This window comes from Polyodon spathula, chromosome 1 (genome assembly GCF_017654505.1).
Source record: "Polyodon spathula isolate WHYD16114869_AA chromosome 1, ASM1765450v1, whole genome shotgun sequence".
Classification (NCBI taxonomy): domain Eukaryota; kingdom Metazoa; phylum Chordata; class Actinopteri; order Acipenseriformes; family Polyodontidae; genus Polyodon; species Polyodon spathula.
This window is the reverse complement of record NC_054534.1, coordinates 17,046,243-17,065,277: the sequence shown is the minus strand read 5'-3', so window position 1 is coordinate 17,065,277 and position 19,035 is coordinate 17,046,243. Positions and strand designations below refer to the sequence as shown.

Sequence of the window (19,035 nt, the reverse complement as noted above, 5' to 3'; positions counted from 1 at the left end):
ACAACACTGTTTCGTGTCAGTTTTGTACGACACAGCAGCGTAATTGAGGTTGTATCTTTGTAAATGCATATTTATTTGATGTTTTATTTTTTCCTCACAAATTGAGGGTGGTAAATTTGGGCTGCATCTTAAATTTGAAGGAATCCGGTAGTTTCTTGATTAAGTGTGTTATATGCAAATTAAATAATCATAAAACAATTTCCAACTTCCTTTTGATGAGAAATGTCAAACATTGTGTGTAATACACTAACCATTCTGAATCAAACATGCTTAAGAAAATGTGTGTGAGGAAAAGAGCAAGCTTTCAAGTTTGCTTTAATGATTTATTTGGGTTTTTGCTTTTGTTTTTGGTTTAAATCTGTGTCAAGAGTTGGAATTCAGATAAGTCTTTATTTGAAGAAGTAACTCCTACTGTTGTCCAGCAAAATGTATGACTTCAAATGTCTGGCATTCCAGTCTCCCTCTGTGGCTCAGACTCCGGGAATGGAATTCACAAAAATGTTCAAATGATTTTAGTGGAGCTCAAATGCACTAAGCACATTCTACAGACTAAAAATCAAACCTGCTATAGGGTAATAAATCCTCATCTATCCCACATAAAGCACTTTATAACTATGCTAAAGATTCTAAATACAGAAATAAAGGCTTTACTTACTCTTGTAATGAGTAGTCCCGTACATTGTAAAACTGTTCTTCTTTTTTATTTTTTTTGCAACTTTATGTATAAAACAGGTAAACCCCCTAACTGCATACATTAGCAGTGCGTATTAGTACATATCCATTATTTCCCTTATTCTTTCTGTTCCTCCAAACCATCTACAACATGTATTGATTCCACTCTATTCAGAATGTATGACATATAGTAACTTTACCTTCCAGTAAAATAAATGACTGCATTTGATTTCCAGGGTATAAAAAAATAGTGAGAAGAAAGAATCTTGCATTAATAGGTGAGTTTTTACCAAGATTGATACATTTAGAGTGATTTAACAGGGATTGTGAGTCACGAGTTACGGTTAGTTATTTTCTGTGAGATATTGACCAAATATTGTCTTTTTACAGATATTTATACTCATCCCTAGAAAGCCATTCTCTGTAGAAGATGGGCCCAGGTCATGGCTGATTGATGTGCAGTGTATTCTGTTATAATTTGTTGCTGCCAGGGCTGCCATCTGTCCAGCTTTTGTGTGGTTGATACTGGATTTAATAACTTCCCCTGCTCCATGAACTCCCCCAGTTTTAATTATAAGCTGGCAGTTTGGTAGTGTTTTATATTATATCATAATATTAGACTGCACATACACAGTTCTAATTCTAAGTGCCAACTTTTACCATATTTTTATATAAAATATGTTTTTATTTGTGTTTCCTTCAGTCACGCCATTGCTGAATGTTTTAATTATAAAACCACTGAGCTTAAACAAAAATATGTTGTTACTTAACATAACTTTACACATAAAAGCATGCTGAATCCAGGCATTTTAATTGAAATGCAGATTACTGAGACTAAAGGGTGAAACAGGCTGTTATGTAGCTTGGAGGTCTGAATGAATAGTAACCTATATGACAAATAGAGTTATTAATCAGAGCCAGATAGAGGGAGGAATGGACTTTGAAATAACAACACTGCTTCTAAATTGGACAGGAAGATCATCATTATACGTGAAAGACACTTTGATAGGTCTCTTTTAAGCAACACAGACAGGGCACTCCTCCCAAGTCAGAAAATAACCTTGTCTTTTAACGTTAATTAAAATGTTTAGATCACTTCACATTTTCCTACAGTTCCCTGGCCACTTAGTTTTTTTTAGGTGGCAGTGTGTAGTGTAGTGTAGTTTTATTTCCATGAGGTATTTCCATTCCGCTTTTGTTACAAAAACGCCTGATTAAAAACTTTCAATAGAACACATCCCATCGTTGAAGGCTTGATTAACTGGTGTCTTTTGTTCCTTGGCCAAGTTTAAAGCCTTGGTCTATCACACACTTCTTAAGTTACCTGGCAATCACACTTCAGTTAAAAAAAATAACAAGGAAGGAACTTGACTAAAACCAGAAAGCAACGATACACATCTTGTTATCTTAGGACCTTTTCCTCTGTTTGTAAACATTCCAAGTTCCTTACAGACATCTGATTATGTGCTGCATTCCAGGCCTGTGCTTCCTCGTTCACATCTGGTGTTTTGACTGCTTTTCCAGGCTATATAAAGCTCCGTACAAAAGCTTTCAGTAAGTATTCCATATTATTGAACAAAACAACAAAGTATATCCAAGATATACTAGGACACAGAGGGTCAATTGCAGCAAATATTAGTATATGTATTATTCCTGTCATTATGATAATATATGTTGTGTTTGCTGCACCCTTAAACGAAACAAGCACAAGACCATTTTCTTCTTCAGCATACTACTTTTTTTTTGTTTGTTTGTTTTGCCACAGTTCGAGTTAAATGTTTAATAAAGCAATACATATTATTTCTTTAATACGTACATCAATAAACTCTGTTCTACTCACGGAAAGCTTTGCGTGGAGCAGTGTCTCTTTCAGAGATGGAAAAGCTTTTTAGATATATTGTCTGTTACTTAGTATCTTTGTAGTAAGCTACGACTGCAGTACATTTTTGTTTTTAAGTCCATGGACATACTCGCACCTCATCTGTAACGTCACATATGTCTGTTCAAATTATTAATTTCTTAAAAATTTAATTAATGCTCCATTACACTGAATTTCGATCAAACTCAAGGCTAGCAAATGTAAACAAATTAGAATACTAATAAAGAATGTATGAATGTTTTAACCACTTTAAAGATACTAACATTTAGTTTTTAATATTTGGTTCCTCTCGTAAAGAACTTCAACATGTTGGCCTACACAGAAACTTTACGAAGCCCAAATTCTTGGCATGTAAGAACAAGCCCACTGTTCCAATTCCAGGAGCACATTTTAGCTATACCGCATCAGCATGCCAAGCGGTCACCTCGAAATGTACAAATCCGTGTAGATAATAAAATTACGTAATACCTATAAAGGTTATTTCAGAAATATCAAGATGAAGCTTTTAAATTTACTTTGGGTTTTCGACAGGAGATATTATAATAATAATAATAATAATAATAATAATATAGAATTACCCAACTCTGTAATTTACAGTATAATTGTAAATCTCGAAAAACTACTCACTTCTAAACCTTTTGTAGTCATTTTTGTATTACTTTACATGTTAATTTGGATTCATATGTTGTTTTTTTCTGACTTTATGTGAACAAAAAGACACAAAAGCGCCCGTTTTCTCATTGGAAATAGTGATATTTTGAAATTTACCTGTCCTGGTCACAAAAGCAAAGTTTGTGGGGAATAATAGCCATTTTCTATACTTTTGAGGCATACGCAATTAGGAAATAACACTTACTACCCAGGAACAAACAAAAAAAAAAACATTTGTTACACGGTGTATTCAAATGAAAACAGTAGAACAACATTTTTATTTTATTTCTGCCATGGCTGTGTTCGCCTGCCCTTTCACATGTAACTGCCTTGTTTCCGCCCCTTCAAAAGGTCACAAATACCGGCTGAGGATTGGTCAACAGCTGTTTTCATGTTGCTTTCAGCAGTCCCTCCTACTCCTATGAAACTTCTCTCCGCCCCTTTCATGGATTGGAAATGGCTCGTTTTGGTTTCGGGATAAAGAAAACGCAATATGGAAACTAGTAATATTATGGTATAAAAATAAAAACGCAAGAGCGATCAGGGTTTGATTTGGTCCGGCCATAAGGGCTTGTGACGTTAGCAACAGAATATGGGTTTCCCCTTGACTACTCAGAGAATCGCCCTTGCTGAGGTGATGCCGAACCGATCGACCTCCAAGGCCAGGAAGCGAGATGACTTCTGCCAAGTGGAAACTAAGGAAGGATAGAGGACAAACTAAGGTCTCTCTGGCTTACTGAGACATCTAAATTCAGAGAGATTAGACTTGGCTGATGCTCCTAGGTCGCATGGAGAGCCTCGCAATCTTTGTAGTGAGAACAAATGTGCTGGAAAAGATAATAAAGAAATAAACACATAAAGCTGTAAGAGCCACATTTGATAAGTTGAGTTAATGACTAGATCGAAAGTTGGAAGCAAGCTTTGCTCTCCGACGGGGGAGACTGGCACGGGTGCAAATGAATAGATTTAAGCAAGAGAATGGAAAACAAAATGTAGTTAGAAAAGTTTTGGCCAGGGGTCCCCTCTGTCCAGCGGGAACCTTCCTGTCGGATGGCAAGATGACACCGTCAGCCTCTAAGGTTGGAAAGTGAGGCCTCTAAGGTTGGAAAGTGAAAAGAGAACCCCCAGCTCCCTGCAACTGCGCCACCAATGCAAAGAAGAGAAAAAATTGGCAGAGATGAAAAAACTTTTTGTGGGAGGAAACTTCTGGTGGTCTTGGCAGAGAGATGGCCCCCAATCTTGGCATGCTAGCAATACTTTGTTGAGCTGAAATAATATCAGGGAGAGAAGAGCGAATGTAAGATTCCACTGCAGAGGAAGACCAATGCACCATTTTTTAAAATTAAAGACATTGATTTTAACTTTGGCTGCTGATGTTGCTGCACCTATATGGAATGAATGAGGAGTATACAATTGGGGAGGAAGACTAGTTTTAGAAATGAGTGAGGAGAGATGAGAAGAATTGTTGTTATAATAGAATTGTTACAGTTCATAGAGAGGACTGGAGGGTTTAGAGGAGTTGCAGTGGAAAAAATAGTGGGATAAAGAGGGTAAGAGTGAAGAGGTGAGTTGAATTTGCACAGCTGAACAAATTTCCCCTATCATAGCTGATCTGTCTTAGAAATGCAAAGAAAAAAGGAGCTAGTGAGTCAGGAATGAGAGAGAGGTTGCAGGAACGAAAGCCCAAAGAGGAAAAACTTGAGGGAGAGGGGAAAGCAAACTCAGAACATCGAAGAAAGACAAAGGGATTCCATATAACTGGACCATCAAAAGGAGAAAAACAAACCGTGGTGCAGGATTGAGATGAGGCGATAGAGAATATCTGACAGATCGGACAGATGAGAGAGGGGGAACAGGAAATGCACACTGGTGATAATGGAACTGAATAATTCCCAAGGAGATATGCAGCTTGTCTTCTGCATGAACAAGAAAAGAAAGAATGAAATCCTGCTTGAAGGGTGAAGGGGAGATGTGATGTTGCTTGCAGAAGGTTGTGACAGTGGACCCGCTGGTTGAATAGGAGGAGCAAGGGCATCAGTCATATAATCTTGAGCTGTAGTCTGTAGATTGCAAATGGATGAATTTAGTTGAAAACCAGTTTACTGAATGGAACAATGGATAGAGGGAAAGGTTGAGCTGAGGGACCAGACGTCCGAATTGAGCAATCTCAAGTAGGGCTGTGGATTTAAGCTGAGGAGGAAGATTTTTGATTTCTGAAGACCAGACACCTGAGAACCATTGATTAAGAAAAATCCCACCAAAACCAACAGAAGCATCCATATTACGTGAGAGAGGTCATGGGGGGGGGGGGGGCAGAAATTAAGTCATCGTAAAACAGAGAAAGGTCGTTCCAGTGCTGCAGGAGAGAGGACCACATCTTGATGTCTTTCTGAGCTTTGGCTGTAATATTAAGGTGAGAATTGAGATTTTCAGCTGTTGTAGAGAGAGCATTAGGATGAGAAATAACTGTCCTACCTTGAGGAATGTGAATTGCAAAATTGAAATGTCCCAAGAGTTTGTCAGTGGGCCAATCCTTATTAAAAAAAGGTGCACTGGAGAATCATGTTAAGGTTTAATGTGTTTAGAGCAGTGAGGAGGAAATGGAGTTTCTTGAGATTGGTGAGATGAGACAGTGGGACTAGGCACAGTTGGATAAGCGAAGGTTGAAGCAGCAGGAATAGCGGAGACTTGATGGAAATCTTCGGCAGCATTGTCAGATAGAGGAGAAGCAGGACGCAAGGATTTCTTTGAGAATGACACAAAGGGAGGAGTTCCAGCTCCAGCCCCCCAAAATACAACCATGGTTCTACATCTTTCAATAGAACAATTACAAATTATAGAAATCATTTTCTTTGTGGTTTTCCTCATTTTGTTTAACTGCAGAAAACTTATTGTCTGCGACTATAAATGGGTTTAGTCATATTTTTTCCTCAAACATAAATAAGACGTTAAAAACACAGAATAACGAAAAACGTGTACAAACAAATCAATCTCTATTCAAATAAACACAACTGCAATTCTATAAATATTTACCCATTAAAATCCATAATTCTAGACATGTTTTAATCAAATACCGAACAGTCAAATTCTTTTGTATGGAAATGTGTAAATGCACATCAATCTTGATGCAGAGACGTGAAGCAGGATAAATTATTACCAGAGAAAAAAAATGTGGGTGTATGTTAAGAAAATTATGAAATGGATCTCTTTAGGACCTTTACTGTTGTGATCAGAACAATGTGTGCCATGTTTATATTAATGTAAAAACCATTAAAGTGGTTGCAACATTTGACATGTAGGTAGTGTATGTACAGTAGGTATGCTGTTCAGATATCTTCTTTTCATATATTACTTTTCTTGTGTTCCATCTTTCTGTCATGTATGAAAACATGAGTGAAAGTTATTAAGTTTTAAGGACAGCTGAGATGAAAGCAGAAGGAGACTATTAAAACTTTGTAAAGTTGAAATATAGAGTCTTACAGAACAGCATGAGAGACCTGCTGGTAGTGAAACACAGTAATGAATCAATGAACTAGTGGGATAGAGCAGCGGTTTTCAAACTAATTTCCCCTAAAAATACTAACTATATTATATAAAAAATTAAAAAATAAAACAGACATAAGCACTTATTTTTTTCCCCACAATAAAACCAAAGTGTTTCTAATTAAAAAAAAAAAAAAAAAACAGCAGCCTGTGGCAGGGCTTGGGCCCTGCACATTAGAGAATGTGTTTTTGTGGCTGGCAGCCATCTTGGCTCAGAAATGGAGGAAGAGTCTGGTTCCAAGATGGCCATTCATTGCACAGCCACATGGTAATCAAGATAATTGGTTTGGTGTTGTGTCTTTCTAGGGAAGTTGATTGTCTGACTGATCATCCAGAGAAAGGTCAACATATAGTTCCTAGTTGGTTGATCAACCACCTGGAGAAAACACCACACCATTTAACAAGAGTACAAATAAATCTTTGTTAGGCAGAAGAGATGAGAAGAGCTTAGTTGAGAGCAGCAGGTTGTGCTTTCTGCCCTGTCTAAGCACAGAGATAGCAGAATTAAACCTGCTGAATAATATTATGGCAACATATTCAATTACATACCGCTTTGTAGTTTTCTATATACTTAACTAAAAAATGTGACATTCTGAAATCTAACATGAAATACTACTGTACCATACTGTACTACTATTAAGGCTTCTAGTAGACTTCTGCAATATAATTTTGTAGTTGCTTTGATTACATGATGTTAAAAAAAAGATCTAATGGGTTCCCCAGTGGCACATCCAGTCAAGGAGTGCAGGATGCGCCCTATAGCCTGGAGATCGCTGGTTCGAGTCCAGGTTATGTCATCGCCAACCGTGGCCAAGAGTTCCCAGGAGGCGGTGCATAATTGGCCGAGTGCCGCCTGGGTGGGGAGGGCTCAGGTCAGCAGGGTAATCCATGGATGATTAAGCTTGGAATTGAACTGTATTTGACAATTATATGGTAATTACAATTACAAGTACCATTATGCAAGTGTGCCAAGGTTCACCTACAATTAAAATGACATTGTAATTGCAATTAATTACAAATTTCACAATTATAACTGTAATAGACCCCAGGTCTGAAAGAAACAGATGTGGACTTTTGCCTTCAAATTCATGTTCAGCAATGTTCGTCCAAATATTCAGATAGGAGTTACTGGGGGCTGCTGTGGCCGCACCAAATCCAGCTGGTGGCCGCATGCAGCCACAGTGGCCATATTTGAGAAACACTGGTTTAGAGTATATGGTTATTTGGCATAAAACAAGATATGCTAAAATAATATGTAACTATTAACTAAAACATATTTCACTGTATATTAGTTTTATACATTGGCAAGTTAGCTGAACATAAAATGCAGAATGTTACATGTAATTAAAATATCCTTGCACTGCTACAGTTAATATGTATTTAGCAGGGAACTTCACTTTTGGATAACCTCTGGTTACAGAGTGGATTGTGGACTGGATGGAACTGGGGGCAGTCTCAGTCTGATATTGGGACAAGATTGAGTTTTACTGACCAGATTCATGATTCAGATGGAAATGTGGCATTAGACATTAAGGTTAGTATTGGATTTAGTCATATCAGAGAAGGAAATGTCAATTTCCATATTTTCACTTTGTTTGAATATCTCGCCATTACATTACAAAAGAAAAAGTATGCGCAAGAGAAATTAATTTGCCACTGAAACACCTTGAAGGGCTCCTTTCAGAAGAGAGGTGTGCCTCAGTCCCTAACCTCACCAGGCTTCTTGACCGAAACCAAAACCCAGCACATCAACTAGAGCAGATACTCTGTTTAATGAAAACGAGTTTCTTTAAAACATTCTTATTTATTACCAGCAAGGCAACATAACTATAAACAAAGATTGTTTCCTTCCTTTGTAAATACAAAACAGTGAGTACAACTAGCTGTCTACAGACAGTGTCAAATCCTACAGTCTTGTTACTACAACCTTGTGTTAGATCATAATAATCTTATGTGTAGCAGAATTATGTCAGGGTAAGCAGTTTGCACCACACTGTGGCCAATATAGGATTTACAGACACAAGATTAAAAAACTCACCCAAATATATCATGAACTGCATAAACACCCTTTGCTTAAAAAGACCTTACAGTAACCTAAATGTTTAATATAGCGGTACGTAGAATAAAAAAATATATACATCTAACAAATATAACCATTTTTTTTGAAGGATCAATCTCTGAATCAATGTCCCTCATAATTAATAAATTATAGCTCCTATCAGTTTGCAGATGAAATGAGACAAAAAAAAAAAAAAAAAAAAAAAAAAAACTTTGAACGGTCCTCATACCTTGCCATTCCAAGACTAGAAAATCCAGCTGGGACAAGCAGTACATCAAGGCTGAGGAAAGGATGAGTGCCCAGCACAGAGTGTGCTGCTGTGAGGCAGCGAGGGAGCAGTGGGAGCAGGATCTGCTGAGACTTCTCCTTGGGACAGTGTGGAGGAATCACAGCCTGCACCTGGTCAGTTGGATCCTGGAAATGACACAGGTAATCAGTGCACACACAGTAGGACACCTAAACAGAGGCAGCAAAAAACTATTTGACTATGACTTTAGCTTCCACAGAATGCCAACCTTAAAAGGCACATGTGCATGAGGTTATCATCCCACTGATACCGGCCTGAACGGAAAAGAATAAGTAAAAGGACTATAGCCGCACAACTACTGGATATAGTTTCAAATACGTTGTGCATTAGACAACAAATATGCAATACCTGTCATCTGTAGCACACCCTTTTGGGTAAATGAGCTGCCCCTGAAATGACTGCTTTAAGCAAATGGGATCCATGGCATGTTTTCTGGCATATATAAAGTTGCATTTTCCTGTTGCAAGTTAGTATCAGTGACCATAACTGGTTTATCTGTGTCTAAGACTGCCCAAATAACTGCTGTTTCACAAGGAACCACCTTAGAAATAATTACATTCTAGAAAACAGACTTCACTGCAGGGTGACAAGCTTTAATCATTGACAAATAGTCGCAGATTCCTCAAGAACATAAAACCTGCATGATGTTAGCAAGCTGTCCTCCTGAGATGTAAAACTGTCTTCCAGTTAACTTCTATCCAATGCCCCACCGCAATGGTGAAAGTGGATGCAGGCATTGGCATAGTGACATAATAGAACCAACTTGAAACACCTGCCAAAAAAATAAAATAAAACAGCACACTTTATTTAGGCAATAAGACCAAGTGGGCCCTTATCACTGAATCAGGCAGTGCTTAAGAATGACCCCCTTATAAATTACTTGTTTTCAAATTAAAACACATAGCTTTAATTCCTGTTGAAACTTCATAGTTTCCAAAGATTGGAAGTAATACACAAAAAATCAGATGGATCCCTGATCTCTGTCAATGGTCTTGGAGGGAATCGAAGTGCAAAGCAAGGCCCTGAAGAAAATATATTTGTTTACTCCAAAAAAAAAAAAAATATAATAATTATTGACAGTACATAAATTGAGAAGAGCAAGTCAAAAAAGAGTAAATCTACCTTACTAAAGCTTTAAAACTTCCACTTTTTTTTTTTTTTTAAAGAAATGTATATGGCAGAAAAAGGGTGTTATGCTGTATTCTTCATTGCGAATGTTCCATCAATGACTCACAATATGATTCAGTACTATTATTAATTCAGCTGCAGAAAATATATACAATTCAGTTTGAAATACAGTATCAAATTCAGACAACTGCTTATATTCAGCACAAATAGTGTACAATTATGATTCCACTATACTGGAAACATTTGTAAAATTCAGTAATATTAACAGTCTGGCACAGTCTAACTGCAACACAATCTCAATAAAATATCAATTGAATGTCAGAATGTCAGTATTTAGCCAGACATGTAGAAATTAAATAGCATTACTTCATTTTTAATGAAGAATATCTTGCAATGTATGACCTACAAAGAATGTGTATTAGCATAACAAAAGTGCCTCATTATAGTGTATTAAATATAACATATTTGCATTGTTTGGAGTGGGTAGCAACTGAATTAAATTATTTGTAATCACTTGCTTTCTTTGTACAAAGACATCTTTAATATGGGTTTTATTTAACACATACACAGATCAAGGGCAAGAGCCAGCACACATTTAAAATCACTGTGTGAGAATTCTTAACAGTTAGACAAAATCAGCTTGTTGCAGTTTGTAGTATGGCACTATGGTCTGTTCCAATTGTTTTGACTCCAGCATAATAATTACAAATTAACCCATGCAAACCTCATCTTACAGTGCATAACGTACTAGTTAGCTACAGAAGCAGCTAGACAAACCCAGTAACGTGTTTACACAGAACAAACTGGCACTTACGGTATTCCAGTTACCACAGTGATTCTTACAGATTGATATTAATGACATGCAGTAACTCATTACTGGGGGATGGACACAGCTTACTCACTGTGAATGAAAACAACTGATTGACTACATAATGCTGATGAAGTTAACCTGGCCTACAGCACGCTAAACAGCATGGCAATGCACTCTAACAAATTCATTATTTACATCAAACTTACAAATGTAACATCATGATTTATCAGTATTTATTTCGGATACATTTCAGGTGAAAAATCAATTAAAAAAATGTGGTTATTTATCCTTAAAAATGATGTGCCGCACCTTCTTTAATCTGGACAGCTTCAGCAGGATTATCACCACTCAGGAGAAACAAGCACCCTTCTGGAGCCTGGATGGTTGCCTGCCAGGTTGACATGGCAACTGGGGGCTCCTGGCATGGAAAGAGGGCTCTGTTGTTTATAGTAGACTCCACAGTGTAAACACATGGTCTGAAATTAATGCACAGGAAAAGAAGACATAGAAGTTAATTTATTCATATCCAAAGTTCTTTTTAAAATGCTTCATATTTTTTAGAACATTATTCGAATTGTCAAAATATCCGCAGTTTTTATTTACCTTATAGGTATTTTAAAATATAATATAAAAGTATCTAAATACTGTACCACCACTATTTAGATAACTATCAGTACCACGTGTGGAATGGTACAGGTTATGAAAATCTAATAGTTCATGTGTGTGCCTTTAGATTATTTCTGCCTGTAAAAACATTTAAAAGGCCAGGGAGGGTCACATTTTTGTGATTTAAACAACTGAATAAACTCCAGTAACTTGATTTGACAAACAGCGTATAAATACTACATCAAGTAAAAGACGCCATTCTGAACTCGTAATTTTCTTAGAATAGTATCCTTGACGTATTTTTTCCTCATCAGAATTGAAATGCTTTTATTTGCTCTCTACTCAAATTAATTTCCTATACAACCACATTTTTTTGCAGTTTACCAGTACAAAAAGTAGAGATCAAGTTTAACCATATTAGAAATCATTTATTTCAGACATTAATGTTACTATGATGTAATAATAATAATAGAGAGCAAAATGATTTGTCATATACACATTTGAGTCTTTTTTGTCAACCTAAGTACAGCAAGGTCTACATTTCTGTGTATCGTACTGTAACAGTCAAGTTGCTGTCCGTCAACACCCCCTTTTGGGCAAAAACAAGTAGGCTACCTAGTCTTATGTAATGGCATTAAGGACAACTCATTTTTTAAAAGATCATTGTGCACTACTGTTAACAAATCAGGTTAATGGGCTGTTTGATGTCGTTGTGGCTCACATATTGGCAAAGCACTATTACTGACAAGACGCGATTAGCAATCCTGACAATAAAATGAATACAACTATAAAGCTAAACGTAACAGGGCTCATCAATCATATTATAGTTAAACAATAACTATTGCATTAAATACAGTATTAAAAGAATGACAACTCCCTAGTTCAGCTATTGGTACTCTGCTGAATAAAATTGAGCATATTCTTTATTTAAGGTAGTCATTCTTCAATCACACATTATTCTACACCTTATCTACTCAACTGTTGAAAACCACTTAGTATAATTCTGTGTTTGCTCAGTTACCCACCTGTTACTTTGGTCCTTAGTCCACCGGACTGAAGCGCCATCAGTCTTAGTTTCATACCAGATTCAAACTAAATGTGGGAAATACCTCGCCATCTTAATTCCTGGTTTTCTGATTTGCAGACTCCAGGAGTCCATTTCAAAAGGAAGCTCTCCACATCCTGGTACTCGACTGCATTGCAAAAACAAGTCATGCTGCTCCCGCCAGCTCCTTGCGGGTAAAGTCTCAAGTTTTTGCAAAGCATGTCTTAGTTGGCGGTTGCTTAGCTCTTGGGAAAGGCCATCTTCTGTGCACTGCCCATCTAGTTCCCAGATACCTGGCACAACAGCAGCATCAACCTCTTCGACCTTTAACACAAAAAGATCACAGCAATCCAACACCAGCACAAAATCCTCATTCCCGGCTTCAGCTGTGTCTCTGCAGTCCTTCTTTGAATTGAAAATCCTTGAAGTTGTTTCCATGTTGCCATGGTTACAGTTTTTATCAGTATCTTTTCTGCCACTTCCACAGGCACCAGCATTATTCGTGTCAGATGGAGGTGAATAAATACTCGTCACTGGAAAACATGCCACTCTTTGGGCACAGGGTTCTCTTCCTCCAGGGTTACATAATTTATGATCATCTTTCCTGGATTCAAAGAAAAGAACTAATGACCTTTCTTTGAAAATGCACAGCCAAGTACAAAACATAATGCCTTACAAGTATGGGGTTGGTGTTGGCCCTGAGAGGAAGGTCATCTTTCCTGGGGTCCAGGTCGGGATCCATATCATTTTGCATTTTTAAGAATACAAGGGTCTATGCATTAAGGTGGTTAATTAATCTCCAATTCTTATGGTTACAAATCTGTAAAACATTAACATTAATGATCACCATGATATCAACAGGAACACTTTATGGACATTTACATATTTAAGGCGTTCGATTTTAAGGAAACAACGGTAGGTTTCACAGATCCCGTTTAGCACGAATTAGTGCTAATCTATACCAAGTACAGTACATTGAAATATTCTGTAGTTAAATCCTACAAAAATGCAAAGCCTACAATGCCTCAAGCCAATACTTCATCTTTATAAAAGCACAGAATAAACCCTCTGTGCACAATTCATTACATATTTTTTTGACTTTGTTAAATATTACCAGCTGTGTATTAAAAGGTAAAAAGATGCTTTCTTCTAGCGTAATTTCTACAATTACAAATACACAAAAAAGAATGTAAAGTTCCTGCACTGATTCCAGCACCTGCAAATGTAAATTCCTTACACACAAATGCCATTCCCTTTATACTAATTAGGTTGGGGGATTTTAGGCACACCAGTTATTATTAATTTATATTGGATTTTAAGAACACGGCTTCACCCACATATGCATAATAATATGCATAAACTCCCTGCTTGTGACGCACTAGCTCAGGCACCATGTCGTTCAAAACACACACACACACCACATCACCTTGTAGTAGGGTTGCCACCTGGCCCCATAATTCCGGAACACTTGGGGACCAGACATGGTTTTTAAGTTGTCCTTAAACTGAAAGCAGTAAACACGTGAATTGAACACTAAGCACTTGCTTAATTTATACTGCTTCCTAATTATCTGAATCATTGTGATAATACAAATCTTACAAAATAAAAAAGCATCTTGAATAAACATGTGTGTAGGTTTATTCAAGATATTTATTTTTATTTTGTACAAAATGATATTTCAGTTCTCAATATTTAAAAGATGCTATTTATATCCTATTAATTAGTAATATATAGCCCTAATTTACATTGACTCTCCCAATTAAATAACAACACTGATCTCAGGAATAGTGAACAGCTGCTCAGTATTAATGATTTCAGTGGGAGAAGGTGATATACTATTAGAAACTATAAAGAAACTTTAAAATATATATTTTTAAAACTATTAATAAAATAAATAAATATTGATGATGTACTTATTTATTTCATTTGTTAAACACTATTACTGTATTGTCATGCTGCCTCAAGATAATTAATCACCAGATAATTAATCACCATCAATTTAGCAAAGGTTTTGGGCTCAATTCACATGTTGATTTCCTTCAGTTTATTCAAAATCCTGTTCTGTCTCACAGTGTTCCCAACTTATGGGGCCAGGTGGCAACCCTACCTTGTAGGTAAATATATTACATGCTTGTATGATGGGGACTATTAAAATTCAGTTTCCTATTGAAAAAAAAAACAACAAAACTAAAAAACTTCAGTATGGTTTCAAAAATTGAACTCCAGGTACCTGTATGAGATGTTCTGCTAATAAGCTAAATAGTTCAGGTGATAAGAACGACTGGTAGCCCAAGTATACATGGCAGTGGGCCACTTTAAAATGCTGCTTTGTGAAAGCCACCATCACCAACAGTAGTAGCACCACTTGTTAGTTATTTCGTAAACAGTACATTTTCAAATTAATTCTGTCTTAAACAGATCGTAAACAAATGGCTTATTACAGTCAGTGGAGATAATTAAAACTAAGAAGTTTGTGTTATCATCGATTACCTGAGACTCAAGATCAAGCAAAGTCTTTCAGAAAGACACAGAAGTTTGTATGTGTGTGCATGCAATTTAATGCAAGGCTAAAATGACTAGCTTTCCACAGCATCAGTTTCTTTTCCTCTGTAAATTGACAACTGAGCCAGCCCAGAACTTTGAGCAGGCTGCTGCTGTCATTTTGCCGCGTCTGTGTAAAACAATCAGGAAGTTTCAGTTCATCAAGCGCAGTGAGCAGTGAGCAGTGAGAAGGACCACATACATGAAAACCAACTCTTAGAGGAACGCAAATGTTTTAGTATTATTTTTATGATTTGTACCGAGATCTGGTGGTATTGTGTTAACTGTATTATAGTATACTGCTGTTTTGATAGACCAAGGCTGACTGAGAAATATGTACCGGTTTGGACTGTGGAAAAGGTAGCAACCCCTCAATTAAAGGACTTCTGAACTATCAACAATTAAAACAGAAATACGAAATATTCAACGTATTACATTTATTACAGTACAACAGATTATTTGACTATTTTGTTTAGTCTTTTTTCCGGCGCTACCTCTGATAACACTGTTAATAAATACAGAATATGATACAAAGTAAGCTGTTCAAAATGAATAATAATAATAATAATAATAATAATAATAATAATAATAATAATACACATGGGAGGAGTCATACGCAAAAAACACTCATTATCATATAATAGACGAACCCCCCCCCCCCCCCCCCCCCAACACAACACAACACAACACAACACAACACAACACAACCGTCATGACAGTAAAAATAGACATAATGAAGCGTTCTTACTTACCTTTGTATAAGTTAGTGATCAGCAGATGTGTCATCCGCACGAGGAGTACAGCCTGTGGTTTCACTAACTGCTGTGCAGAGTAATTTTTTTTTCTATGTGAAATCGTGAATTTCTTCCTATGCATCGAGACGCGAGACAGTTGCTAGGAAATTGGGACTATCCCGACCATATTGGGACTGTTGAAATGTATAATAGTCTTAGTCTCCACGAGTTTTATAAATCAATAATTCAATAATTTAGCTGACAGTCACACAATTCTCATGAGAGCACTATATACAAAAATACAAATAATAACAGTAATGGACAGCTTTTCGTCCGCCCTCGTTTTAAATAAGAATATAAATACAAAACAATACAAAACATAGTATGCACAGGGGCAGGTTGTTCTCCATCACAAGCTCCCTTCAATTTTTTGTTCTGCCCTTGTTAGCCCCCTCAGCAGGGAGTCTGGCCTCGCCACTGCTCACCAGATACTGTGCCGTGAGCACCTGGTACTATCTCGTGCGCATGAGTTAATATCTTGCTGACTTAAGCAGACACCTGGTGGTCATGGTGGATAGGTTAGGAAACAATCATCGTATTTTTCTCATGGCGTAGCAACTATGCAAAACTGGTGTGCTTTTAGACTTGTGCTATTTTAACTAAATACATTATTTATTGCATCCAATTGTATTCTCTTACTGTCTGTAGCATTTCACCCGGTTACAAAAGCAAATGCCAAAGGAGTAATTTGAGTTATGTTTCAGGATTTCGGGCTTACTATCTTGATTTTCCATGAAGAAAAATATGCACATATATGCTGTTTACATTATAGGCTACATCATACAACAGTTTATAGCTCCTGAAGACTAATTCCGAAGAGAAAGCTATTTTACCTCTATGGAAGTCTTCATAACAAAGAGTAAACTGAGTCATGTCTTAGTGATTTGCGAGTTATTACTGGGACTGACACATTCATGATCGAGCCCGATCCTGCTTTTGTTCTCAGAAAGTGGGTGCAACTGCAAAGCAAAATGTAGCTCATTTACAAAAATGACAGTATTGCAAAGTGAGAGAGAAATTACAAAAGAGAAAATCAAAGGAGTCTACCACAATCTCTACAAGTACTGGATAAGTGACCCAAGATTGTGGTAGCCTCATTAGATTTTCTCTTTTGTAATTTCTCTCTCACTTTGCAATACTGTCATTTTTGTAAATGAGCTACATTTAGTTCTGTTCCAGACAGTAAGAGAATACAATTGGATGCAATACATTTTTAAAATAGCATATATAAAAGCACACCAGTTTTGCACAGTTGTTATGCCATCAGGAAAATATAGTGATTGTCTCCTAACCTATCCACATGAACATGGTGTGCTGCAGTCAGCAAGATATTAACTTGTGCGCACAAGATAGTTTTGTTTTTTCACGCTGTCGCTTTAGGGGTTCCATAGTTATAAAAGATAATTCAGGCTGCTGGGTTTAATGCAGATGTTTCTTTACATGTTAAAGTAACTGATATTTAACTGTTCATTTAGACTTTAAACAATTCAATGTTAAAGAGGGTCATGTAACGTAGTGTCTGTGAACTTTTGGGCCTTCAGTTTAAGATACAGTATTTTAGTAGCATCATCATGGTTGTAAATGACTGTCACAAAGATGGCCGAGTGGGTGACATCAGAACCAGGAAGGAATGAACACAAAGACAGGACAGTGAAGTGAAATGATGAAGACGCTTGCTTGCGCTGGTTTATTGTAAATAAAAGGTTTAAACAAACAGAAACAGGACACGGCACTTAACGCCAAAATAAATAGACACACAAAACGGACAATACTAGACAAACACGGTGAGCAGATAGACAGACTAACAAGTATCGTGCTGGTCCCACCAGCACACAATAGCAATTGATAATAAGCTCTATTACTCCTCTCTCCCGTTCCCTACTCAGTGAACACCCAACCGTGAGTGGGTGAAAACATGTTGCTTTTATGCAGCTGTACCAAGACTCGATTGCTAATCAATCATTCAGCTGGAGTCACTCTTTAAATTGACTAGCCCATAAACAAGAAACCTTTAAAAAAGAATATTTTGAAAAAGTAATTGAATTTACATAGACAAATTTTTGAAGAAACCTGCCAAATAATGTTATGTTAACATATTGAATTACATACCGCTTTGTAGTTTCCTTATACTAACAAAAAACTGACAATTGAAAAATGTGACATTTCAAAATCAAACATGAAATACTGTATTATGGCTTCTGGTAGACTTTTGCGATAGTCGTTTTGAGTTTCTTTGATTACATGATATTAAATTAAAAGATCCAAATTATGTTCATATAGTGACGCAAATTTTTTGGCCATAGCTGTAGGTCCCTGTGGCAAAGTGGTAAGTGGTGCACAGGTGTAGAGCAGCTGCAGTAATCCAACAATGAAGACAGACAACAAAGTACGAGTGAAATGATTTCTGTTTATTTTTAAATCCAAGGGGTCTGATGACCAAACAGAAAACAAATAGGAGGGCAGGCAATACACAGTGATGTGCATTGCACAGTGAATAATGAAGGGTTGCAGTCGCGTAAACAATAAACAATCCAATGAATACACAAAACACAAATGCAGTCACCAATCCAGGTGAGTGCTGTAGTGCTTGTGGTGACAATACAATTTATAGTGGTGAACAAGTAGTACAGTGTTGTCTGGGTTTAGTGCTGGCTGTGGACGAAAGCTCCGGGTTGTGTAAGGGTCTAATCTAACAAACAAACAGTGCGTTTTAGACAGACAAACAACACAAACAAAACACTCACGGTTCTTTATATAACACAGATCCTTTCGGTATTAGCATAACCATCACAAGGAACAGATCACCTCACTGTGTCCCCTTAAATACCGTCAGCCATGACCCCTTGGTTAATGAGTGCAACTGCTCCTCCAATCCGCGGATGCCACATCGTTTCCCTTCCGGGTCAATGATTTAATGAACCGTAGCTCCGCTCCCTTTCTAATGGCCAACTTCCTCCAAACCCTGGGAATGAATAGTCAGGCCATCCAGTCCATGGTAC

At 37.0% G+C, this 19,035-nt stretch overlaps 1 pseudogene; it reads right to left on the bottom strand.

Moving 5' to 3' along the window:
• Nucleotides 1–13,448, bottom strand: part of LOC121316285 — a 67,469-nt pseudogene extending 54,021 nt beyond the window's left edge.
• Between the last annotated feature and the right edge of the window lie 5,587 nt (nucleotides 13,449–19,035).